Raw genomic sequence first — 7,177 nt, forward strand, 5'->3', positions numbered from 1 at the left:
TTTCAGGGATTAAACGTATGGCGTGATATTCAATCTGTACATACTCTCATGTTTATCAGTTCCTGATAGGAACAAGATACCGCGGACAATACTCATAAGCGCAAGTTCCTCCGACTGTTGCCAGTGTTGATCGAATCCACCAGCACATGACCGCTCTCAAGGAGCATACACTGAGATGTCAGTGACAAACGAGAATGATTTCAGCTGTTCTTCTCTCAGTTCTCTGCGTGGGAATCATAGCCAATGAATATCCAGCTTTTGCTAATTTGTCAAATGTCGATACTTAACATCAGAAGTCTTCCTCAAGAACATCGTGCAATCTTTCATCTACATTCCAGGTGTTCCACCACGATAACTGTTCGGTTCAAGTCCCTCTAAGCGAATGCTTGGGTCGATGCCACAGCAAGTCACAAGCCTATAGATCGACGAAAGATGGCACAATCAACGTATACTTGAAATCAGATTGCCAATGTTGCTTCCCTCCAAAACATCGCACAATATCTGTGAGGAATTATGTCCACTGTCCCGACGACACATTCATTCTTCACGTGCAGAAACCACTACGGTGTGAGTGCATCACCTGCTTCCAGTCGTAGACTCTTTATAGATTGAGAACGAGTTAGAAAGTTTGTTTTTAGCGTTAGAGACAAATTGTAGATTAAACATATGATAAATATGTTACTCAACTGACTGTGTGTAAGAAGCATGTCAATACAATAGCAATATTGACACAAACTGTTATGAGAATGAACTTCAACCTCGAGTTTTCCCATGTCCACATCGATTTCGTACAACAAAAGCAATAATTAAAAATGAATACAAATTACTTCTCACATATTTTCTGCCACATTATGAGGAAGGTCATTAATCTCATTTGTAAACATGTAAATTGCACACAGTTCTCTAGCAAATTAGTGCCTCGCATCAGTTGTTGTCATCACAACTAACACAACAGTGTGATTGCCCATCAATTATTATTAGTATAAATTATTATTAATGTATTAATAGTATTTGTCGTGATTGTATAGCTAAGATTTTCACAAACTGTCAGTCAACCTCGATAAGCATGGCCACAAGCTCCATCAGTGCATCTAATGTGATGAATACAAGTTTGTAAGCTCACTAGGCTATCTGCAGTTGTTGCACTGTTTGTAGTGCATGCAGCCGTGAATTAATAATTTAAGATTCTTTTAGAATGTTTGAACCATACTGAACAAATGGTGCGATTTGAAATGTCTGCAAAAGTCTTGATTAGACAATAAGTTTTTCTTAGGTTTGTTTCAAGAATCAACAAATGATTAATTAATTAACTATCTCAAGTATACATAAATCACGTTTCAGTAGCAAAACGAATAAGCATGCTTCAACCGAGTCCTCACTCCCAACATGCCAAGAGTAACGCGCGCTAGTGACTTCAGTACAAGTAAAAGTGTACAATAGTAGTAGCTTAGTAGATAACCCGTTTTTACCGTTTTTGGTAACGTGTACCGCTACGCTACGTGTGGACTTTATCAGCAACTCTCAACCAAAACACACGGATTGTACGCAAACATATTGTCGTTGACGTTTCATCAGTACATTAGACTGCTTACCTACATTCAGTAGTTCCGAAAGAATACGGCAAATCACTTTAGTCTGCTCTATACATTGCTCTATTTATCGTTCTAAGTCCCGTATCTAGCAAAGCCCCGTAAACGATACCACAAGTCCCGTATTTGATGCCTCAAGTCCCGTATTCGATACCATTGGTTCCCGTATACGGTACCGTGTAGTTGGCAGCGTATTATCGATGACCCACAACAACTAAATTTTTCTCGAATCTGCTACAACTGATGGCGTATTAATAAATGCCGCTGTTTTGAAAATTTTGTTCGTTTTGTACCCCTAAAACAACACAAAATCAAAAAATATAGGCGATGCTGTACTTGCGGATCTGAACATCATCTCTACATGTTCAAGATTGGAGTCGGCAATAAACTTCTGAATGGTATTGATACTAGTAGCAGTACAAGGTTTACTAAATGATGAATAGATTTTGTCTTTTTTCGGGTCTATTACACAGTTATAGTCTCTACGCATAATGTGATTGCCGTATTGCATAGGCTCTTGATTCAGATGAGTCAAAAATGTCTCGCGTTTAGTACGCGATAGTGGAGCATAGATTGCTTTTATGTATGCTTCATGTTCTCCAACAATTTTTTGTATAACATGCTGTGCTTTCCGAGACTGAAAGTTTCTGTTATTGCATGTTTCAAAAAACTTTTACACGTATGCCTTAAGTGTCTCTAAATCAAGGATTTTGACTATTTTCTGCAATAAGTTATTAATTAATTATCTAATTAGAATAGAAGAAAACCTTGACAACTGTAGCGGCAGTAGAGGGAACCTATATGTAATAAGACACTAGCAAAGAAGAACAATTACCTTAAGCAAATCCATTTTTAACTTTTAGTACTAAATTCTAACCTGATATCATATATCATGAGTAAGAACTGGCAGATTCGTCAAAATCATTAACACTCTTAATTAACTTAATTATTTAAATGCTGTCCTTAACAATGTCTTCTTCAACATTTGATCTCGCACTTCTGCATCTATTATCGCTAAGTGTGTCTGATGACTTCTCTTTGTCGTCTGTGTCTTCATCACACACATTGAGCTCATTACAAACAGTCACTGGGCAGACAATCCTCCGCGGATATTTGATAAAGAACCTTCTGATGACATCATCAATGTCAACTTGAAAACGTGTAATGAGAATGAAGCAAGGCTATCCCGTTTAGCCGTTCTTGACCCATTGTTGACATAATGTATGTTTTTAGTCTTCGCAAAGCACTGATGCTTCTCTCACAAAGAGCAAGTAGTAACAGGAAACGTTGCAACTAAACACAACAATTGACAAATACAAGAAGCCATTAACCGCTGCTCCAGCTTGACTGCGTCAAAGACGTTGTCAGGTAGGGTCTCACGAGTGGCTGATTTAGTCGCGTGGTGGAACCATCGTTCCACCTCTGCTTTCCAAGTTGACAGGTCTTCATCACCTGGAAGGTCGGTTGCATACTCCGCAGCAAACTCACGTGCTTCTGCCAGGCATCGTTCTGGATTCGCAACAATCACAGAGGAAACAAGAGAAAGACCCTTTGCGAAAATTTCTGGTGTGATGAGAATCGCCTGTTCAATTGACCACATATCTCATCGATTAGCGTTATATAGACTGCACGCTGATAATAATGGCTTGAATTCTCAGTCTCAACATTGTCTCAATTTTTTGCCTGCAGCAGGTCCTAGGCTTACTCGGTTGGACATTGACCTACCAAGATAGCCATACACAGATCAAACATATATCATAGGCATAGGAGCGGGTCGGGCAGGTCGGGCTATAGCCCAACCAGATTTTGAAAAATTGACTCTCACCAGTCGACGATTGGCACTACTTCCGATTTAGGTATAGACGATTAAATAAGTAATATATTTGTAGATGGTTTATCTGCTTTGTTAGTAGACATGATCGTTTGCTCCTCAGTCTATATAATCAACAATTTTACAACAATTTGACAATACTGTATTGTTTTAATAAATCAGCACTGTACATTGGGGAATCGAGGCCATTCCTACTGTGCGCATGCGTGTAACAATGTCTGGTCCCACTTCTTCCGTGAAGGACGTACCTGTACCAGAGCAACCCCATCAACCAACGACGTTTAAATTTCCAAAAAGATCCTTTGGACTGACAAAGCATAGTTTTCAACGTAGCTGGATTGCTAGGTGGCGGTTTGTTCACTTTAGCAAGACTGAAGACGCGTGCACTGTCCATGCGCGGATCCAGGATTTTTGAAAAGAGGGGGTTGCAATTTTGATAGATTACGCCTACTTCAGTCAACGCATTTGTATTAATTGTTAGAGATGCAAATGGCCCAGGCTTCTTAAAGCTTAGCTAAACTAAATGGCAACATATCTCTAGCAATGTGTCATGTTATAAACACCCTAAATCATCAAAACTGTCTAACAGAATCTAACTGCATCATGTATAGACTAATGCTAAATATGTGTTAAGTAAACTACTGTGCAACTATGTCTCTTTCAAACAAAGACTGTTTATGAACAATTTCGTGGATGATTTTGTACAAACTTCGTCTGCTGGTACCCGGTCTTTGTAATGCATGGCGATAACTGATAGGTGTGCAAGACGCTCCTTTGCCATGGTAGACCTTTCTTAATTAAGTCTTTAGTCTTCTCAGTAGAAAAATGACCTCTCTGCTTCTGCACTTGTGATAGGCAGTGTACATGCTATCAATAGTAGACGATGAACATTCGGGTACAACCGAGAGTCACTGCACGGCTCCCAAGGCCAGGAGAAGGTTAATTAATTGTTGGGTATGGCCTTCTTGCACTCTTAATCTCTTTTTCTTGCTTTTTGCATTTCCTGGTATTTGCTTTGCCATGCTGACTACAACCTTCTCACTTTACTTCCTAGAGACTTCGGGAATGGAAGATCGGCTTTTCATTGGGTCGACGTCGGAACGAACCAGAAGGGTAAACACTAGACACAACAATGCTCGGACATTGTCTTGCTCACCATTAGAACGTTCGCGCATCTGAAGAAGTAGGAAGTCTAGGAGGAGTATCGCAGCGGATCGTTTGTAGTGCTCAATCGGACTCCAACAGTAGGTGTATTGCTCCGGTTTCGCTGTAAGTTCGTTTTTCTTGGAACAGATTCAAGGGATCCAATCCTGTCTGCGAGTGGCAGAATGTCTTGATACCATAAAGGTTGCATATATATCCTGCCTTGTTGCCTTCATTGTTTCAGTTACGTACTGAGTGAACCATTCCCTACGCAACAAAGATATCCTGGTCAAGAGTCTGGAGTTTTGCTGCCAGATGTCTCACTTCGTCAAGAACCTGCTTAGCTATTTTAATTAGATACTGAAAATGAGCACAATGCGGCTTTTCAAGACATTGTGCTTTAATTCCAACTTTAACTCCAATTGGAGAAGTATAAAGTGTGAAGTGCAGCGAGTGCGACGTACGTGGTGAAATGATGGAGTGACATGATGGAGTGACTGCAGCAGTAGCAGCAGCGGCAGCGGCAGTGGGTAGCGGCATCGGTGGCGGCAGCAGCAGTAGCGGCAGCGGCAGTGGGTGGCGGCAGCGGCGGCAGCAGCAACAGCGGCGGCGGCGGCAGCACTCGCAGGCAGCAAAGATGAAAAAGAACAAGATGACATATAGTAACTGAGTTTAGATTGTACTTGCAGGATTGAAATCGGGCCTTCAGAGCTCTTGTATATACGTATGTACAAATAATGTATGTATGTATGTATGTATGTATGTATGTATGTATGTATGTATGTATGTATGTATGTATGTACGTATGTATGTATGTTTGTAGAAATGTATGTATGTAGGAATGTATGTATGTATGTATGTATGTGGCTCAATTGGTTAAAGTGTGCAGTTGGAGATTGACAACCTCCGGAACCTTTAGGTCAGAGTTCAAGTGCGGGAGGGCCACATACATAAGTTCCCTTGGGGAAGGAACTAACTTACAATTTCCTCTTTGTCCGGAGTGTAAGGTTCTGTCCAAGAAGCAAAGAAGAAGTGACATATAGACAGTGACTGCTGATAGTGTTTCGGTTGTTTCGATTGTATACTAGTATCATAGAAAGTAGCATAGCAACTACTTATTAGTGTGTGCAGTAACCAGGGCCCTAAGGGTCCTTGTAACAAAAAATGTAGGTATGTATGGGGCTCAATTGGTTCGAGTGTGCAGTTGGAGATAGGCAACATCCGGAAACTTTGGGTCAGAGTTTGAGTGCTGAGGGCCACATAAATACATTCCTTTGACCAAGAAACTAACATACAATTGCCTCACTCTCCGGATTGTCAGGTCTGTCCAGCAAGTGTGAAGTGTGAAGTATGAAGTGTGAAGTGCAGTGAGTGGGACGTACCTGGTGACATGATGGAGTGACTGCTTGCTTTCGTTGTTTTCTAAATGCTACATTGTTTAATAATTTAGTATAACGCTGTTTTATCACCTTTATTAACTTATGCAATAATTTTGCAGATGAAACACGTGAATGATATAGCTGACATAAAAGAAACTGTCGACCAACTGGTACATATCAATACTAGTTAACTAATGTTGATCAAAAAGTAATAATCTCAATTTTTATAGGGTGCACTTGTCAACAATACTGCTGAGGTGTTATCTTATACAGTCAACGGTTCAAGGACTGTGTGTAAATTACGTGTTTGGACTTTATATAGAAACAGTTTGTATTAGAGAGACTGGAATGTAACCAAAGTTCTGTGTACGATGGAGCGCGGGTGTGGCAAGATAGACTCTACTCGTCAACATACAATGTGACCTTGGCTGTTCTAATCGATAACCAAACAACCACTGGCGGATGGGGAAGCGCCGGAGGTACCAACAGAGCTCACTGGATTCAGCAATCGTTCACCAACATTATTGTAGCTGATACGGTCTACATCGGCGGCGGAAACATACCCAACTGGGGAACTGCTCACACTCATGGTCCTGTTGAATTATGGGCGTTTGATAAAGATGCTAATGCTTGGCATGCTATAAAAACTCTTCCAAATCTTGCAGGAGCCAATATTTACAAACATTTTTTCCCACTCCAACAATCACAATATTGGCGTTTATACAATATTGATAATAACCAATGGGCAGCTACTACCGAATTTCGACTTGAATACAGCGGTAAATGCTAATGTCAACATATGCAAGTGACAAACGTTATAGTAATTCATTTGTTTGTTTTAGTTCTCATGTTAGTACATTTTCGCACATAGTGTGTGTGATGTAGTAGTTGCACGTGTAGAGACTATGCACAACTAATTGCCCGTTTGCAATAGATCAACAACATTTGTAGGTAACTATATACAGTGTAGTTCGAACTTGGCATCTATTTGACGCGAATCCTTCATGTGCAGCTACGCACTCACCCGGATAATCTGCTTCTCCTATGGATCAAGTCACGACTCGTTTGTCTCTCGCCATTTCGACTGTACCGTTAAGCGTCGTTACTTTGAAGACTGCTGGCGTTGCGGGGAACAGGTGTATCAAATGTAGCAGCTCTCAACGGACGTAGACGGCAAACGACGGTGGGCGTCTTTTCAAGACCCGGATATCAGCAGATATATCTTTCCTTTCCCG

At 40.8% G+C, this 7,177-nt stretch overlaps 1 long non-coding RNA gene across 2 annotated transcripts; it reads right to left on the reverse strand.

The window, feature by feature from the left end:
- Window positions 1-1,639, reverse strand: LOC134189035 (uncharacterized). 2 transcript variants are annotated; one of them, XR_009971429.1, is made up of 2 exons: window positions 1,593-1,639; window positions 1-599 (listed from the first exon to the last, which is right to left on the reverse strand). It is a non-coding gene; the product is annotated as an uncharacterized LOC134189035 (long non-coding RNA). The 2 variants fall into 2 exon arrangements; XR_009971428.1 differs by lacking the exon at window positions 1,593-1,639 and adding an exon at window positions 692-897.
- Window positions 1,640-7,177: the final 5,538 nt, after the last annotated feature.

This window comes from Corticium candelabrum, chromosome 13 (assembly GCF_963422355.1).
Source record: "Corticium candelabrum chromosome 13, ooCorCand1.1, whole genome shotgun sequence".
In the NCBI taxonomy this organism is placed as follows: domain Eukaryota; kingdom Metazoa; phylum Porifera; class Homoscleromorpha; order Homosclerophorida; family Plakinidae; genus Corticium; species Corticium candelabrum.